This window comes from Octopus bimaculoides, chromosome 13, assembly GCF_001194135.2.
Source record: "Octopus bimaculoides isolate UCB-OBI-ISO-001 chromosome 13, ASM119413v2, whole genome shotgun sequence".
NCBI classification, from domain to species: Eukaryota; Metazoa; Mollusca; class Cephalopoda; order Octopoda; family Octopodidae; genus Octopus; species Octopus bimaculoides.
In genome coordinates, this window is record NC_068993.1 from 38,763,419 (window position 1) to 38,768,256 (window position 4,838).

Below are 4,838 nucleotides of genomic sequence, written 5' to 3' on the forward strand. Positions count from 1 at the left end.
TATATATATATATATATATATATATATATATGTGTGTGTGTATACACGCACACATAGTACGTGCAGTGTGATAAACACTTATATGCTTATATAGGCGTATGTATATATGTGAGTGGGAAGTATGTGTGTGTATGCACACACACACACACACACACACACACATATATATATACATATACACAGATAGAGCGAGAGAGAGAAGGAGGGTGGGAAACAGAATGAAATTTCAGATAGATAAATATATATCTAAATTACATAAATACATATAAATTACTCAGACATCCATATAAATGCATATATGATTTAAAATTCGTAATATATAAATAAACACACACACTCGTGTGTAAATAAGAATACAAAAATAATTAGTGTGAGTATGTGTGGGTGTGCGGTTGTTTTCATGTACGTGCGTTGCATGTGGGTGTGTGTTTGTATGTGGGTATGTGTTTGCATGTGCACGTATGTATTGAAAATGGTTTATGATTAGATAATTGAAATAGATGAAGACTGTTTCATATATTTCTTTCTTTCTCTTCCTTTTCTCTTTTTTTTTTTCTCTCCAAGTGATGTCATAAGCTAAGAAAATCTTATTACAAATCATTATATACTAGATCTGTTCCTGTTTATTTCAATTATCTTCATCTAACTTTATATCCAGTTGGCATTTGAAAACATTAAGTTGTTTCTTTTTATTGCCAATCTCTGAGATTAGGCAGCATCAATTAGGGCCCATAGTTAAACAGGTAACTCTGTTGGGAAACTTTGTTGGTGTCTAATCTGTGTAAGCAGTTAAGATGTTAATGTTAAATAGGCTATAATAAACTAACAGCATTCGTTTTACAAAACATGTGGTCATTTAACCTCATTAGAAACCACAACCAGGTCTCCATCATGTCACGACTGAACCGCTTAAGCATTTTGTTACCAAATTTCTACTGGAATACACTGGTTTTATTTCAATCAACTTTTAAATAATGAAGAATTAAGTAAAATAATTTTGTTATTATTAAGCTGGTGTTCAAAACATAAATTAACATGAAAATTTGATGGAAGATGATCACTCAATGATATTGATGTTACCAGCAAAGTTATACCATATTGTTGGCACTCCATCGCTTACAACGTCGAGGGTTCCAGTTGATCTGATCAGCAGAACAGCCTGCTCGTGAAATTAACGTGCAAGTGGCTGAGCAATCCACAGACACGTGCACCCTTAACATAGTTCTCGGGGATATTCAGTGTGACACAGTGTGACAAGGCTGACCCTTTGAATTACAGGCACAACAGAAACAGGAAGAAAGAGTGAGAGAAAGTTGTGGTGAAAGAGTACAGCAGGGTTTGCCACCATCCCTTGCTGGAGCCTCATGGAGCTTTTAGGTGTTTTCGCTCAATAAACACTCACAATGTCCGGTCTGGGAATCTAAACCGCGATTCTATGACCGTGAGTCCGCTGCCCTAACCACTGGGCCATTGTGCCTCCAGCTATACCATAAGAAATCGAAGAAATACCAATGGTAGCTGAAGTGTTAGGGTGGAGTGGGGTGGGATGGGATGGGGTAGGGTAGGAGAAACAATGATTCTTGGTGCATTGTGCAGAAATGCATTTCTCAAAGAGGAAGAACAAAACAATTATAACTAAAATTCACCTTATCTAATGCTTCAAGTATTTCAGTAATCCATTATCCTGGGCCATTACTTTTTTTTATCGACCCTTAAAGGATTACAAAAACAAAAATAACCTCAGCAGGATTTGAACACAGAATGCAGAGAATCAGAACAAATATTGGTAAGAATTGCTTCTGGTTCTTTCATGACTTTGCCAATTTATCTCCTTTCCTGGTCATGCTATATCAAGTACTACATTATCCCTTGTGCCTTCGTCTTTTTCTTGTGATAAGTTGTAATTTGAGGGGAGATTTAGCTGTTATTACTAATAGGCTGTGTAACCATGTAGAGGCTCCCATTTTTAGCTTGCCTCAGATCTTGCTGTGATAAACGGTGTTTTAAGAGTTGAACCCATTTTAGAATCAGTTTACAAAATAAATATTTCCTTCATGCTTAAGAAGAAAGAAAAAAAAATAAAGAATGTGTATGTTTTTAACAGATGGCTGTCATATTTGGAGGTTTAGCGTATGTATATACATATGTCAGTGTGCTTTGCTATGCTTATACATGTGTGTGTGTGAGGACACGCACGTGTGTTGGTGTGCGTGAGTGTGCGTGTTTATGTGTGGCTGTGTATAGGTTCAGGCATGGCTGTGTTGTGAAGAACTTTGCTTTCCAGCCATGCAGGATTCAGTCCAAATGCATGACACTTTGGGCGTCTTCTACTATAGCCCCAAACAGACCAAACTCTTGTGAGTGGATTTGGTAAACAGAAATTAAAAGAATTCCACCATACATATGTATATATATATATATATATATATGTGTATATATAATAAAAAGTAAAAGAGATTAAGAAATCTAGGCAGATATCTATAAAGCGCTCAGTGTTAAACGAACTTGGTTAGCTATGTCAAATAATCAGATACCAAGAAATGCAAGTAGAGTCAACAACCAAGGTAATTCTTCATGTATGACAAGTAAATCCCTATATATATATATATATATATATATATATATATATATATATATATATATATATATACGTACATACATACATGCATGCTCACATGCACACACATACACACACGCATCATCATCATGATGATCATCATTTAATGTCTGTTGTACATGGGTTCTACGATTTGACAAAAGATGGCAGGCTGAAGAGCAGCAGCAGACTCCAGCCTGATTTGGCATGGTTTCTATGGCCAAAGTGTGCTGGGTGCTTTTACACAGCACCACCATGAATGCTTTTTACATAGCATCAGCACAGGACACTTGCAGATATACACTTCATGTAATATCATGTCTGATGGTGTAAAGTAATAGGTACATACATACAATTATTACCCAAGGTTTACTTGCTGCCTAAAACTCCAACTTGAACTACAACTAAAAGCAGGGATGTTATAACAACATAATGATGACTACCTAAAAGCAGTTTATAAATTGAGCAGGTACATGTATAATAGAATAAAAGTATAAACAGGTGAACAAACTGGTGTTGGGTTAGATTATGAGATTTATATATATGAGCATGAAGTCTGTGTTGTTAGTTGAGTAGAGATCTTAAGAAGGAAAGAAGTAATAGGGTGTGTAGAAAAGTTTCTTACAGCTGATTCAGGAAAAGTTGTTCAAACTGTGCCTGTTATGCAATAGGAGTGTTAGCTGTCCATATATCAGCAATCTATTTCATTGTCAGTAGGATAATGAGATGTAGCAGTGATGTATTCCGTCACCTGAGTATGTGGGCTGAAGAATAAAAAGAACTGATGTTGCTTTCACAGCATAAAAACAACATAGTCTGAGCTGACCAATACAGTTCTTGTCCTACACATTCATGAAACTTTAAGTCATATGGAGCTGAGTCACACTGTTAAAATATATATGAGGTGGTATCAAAACATTCCGAGACTAGTTCTGTAACATGCCAACAGATGGCAGCATGTGCAGTGAGAGCTAACAATGACCTTCACGAGGCAGTGAGCTAAGTGACATTGCTGTGTTTACTTTGAAAGTTGTGAAATTTGTACTTTTGTGATCATGTGTATGCTGTAGTCTGTGATTTTGTCATGGACAGGAACAAAGAGTGAACACGAAGTCTTGCATTAAACTTTGGAAGTCTGCTACAGAGACATTGAGCATGCTCCAGCAAGATAACAATGGTGAGGCAATCAGTCGTATGCAATGTTTTGAATGGCATAGGCACTTCAAAAAAATAGAAGAATATCCTTGGAAGACGATAAGCATTCTGTAAGACCTGCCATGAACAAAACGTGGAGAAAATTCATCAGTCTGTTGCATGAGGGTCATCAGAGGACAATCAATGTTTTGAAGCATTTGCAGTTGGACATTTGGCAACAGTGACCGGATCTGTGGAGCATTGAAGAATTGGATTCTTTACAACAACAATGCACCCTGTCACCGAACTCACACAAACACACACACACACACATGTTTATGTTTGTATAAATATATATATGTGTGTATATGTATATATTATCTTATATCTTTTACTCGTTTCAGTCAACAAACTGCTGCAATGCTTGGGTACTGCTTCGAAGAATTTCTAGTCCAATGAATTGACCCTGGTACATTTTTCCTAAGCCTGGTACTTACTCTCTCAGGCCCTTTTGCTGAACCACTAAATTACAGGGATATAAACAATATATATATATATATATATATATATAAAATTAACAGGATAAGATTAAAAAATCCAAGGCTGTGAAAGATTTCAGAACATTTATAAAGAGGTCTTACGGCTGTTTCTGGGACATTTTATATATCCCGTCATAAGAGACGGTGCGAGATAATGGTTAAGCAATAGTTATCATAGAGAATATATGAAATACAGAGTGAAGTGGAGGAATGAAAACCGGTGTGAAATTCGTATATTGGACACTAAACTCCGCTTGCGAAGACCTGTTGAGGCAAGTGAAATCGAAATCGAACTAAATTTGTAGACTGGCACCCATGCCAACGTCTCTTCATTGAACACTAAACTTGGCTTGTGAAGACCTGTTGGGGCAAGTGAAAGTGAAATCGTGATGGCACCTGTACCAGTAGATCATTAAGAGCACCGTCCAACCCATGCTAGCATGGAAAGCGGACATGAAACGATGATGATGATGATTTATATATGTATATTGTTTATCGAGAGGGTGAATCACAATGACCTTTTTGTGTGCACAGTTTGTGACAGACCATGCCTTTCTTTTGCTGGGCTC

The 4,838-nt window shown here is 36.7% G+C and overlaps 1 long non-coding RNA gene across 1 annotated transcript in view; it reads left to right on the forward strand.

Moving 5' to 3' along the window:
• The window catches only part of LOC128249319 (uncharacterized), a 21,099-nt gene extending 16,843 nt beyond the window's left edge, over positions 1 to 4,256 (forward strand). Inside the window, exon 3 of the long non-coding RNA XR_008265420.1 lies at positions 4,135 to 4,256. This is a non-coding gene — a long non-coding RNA (uncharacterized LOC128249319). The remainder of the gene's footprint in view (positions 1 to 4,134) is intronic.
• The last annotated feature ends 582 nt before the right edge of the window (positions 4,257 to 4,838 follow it).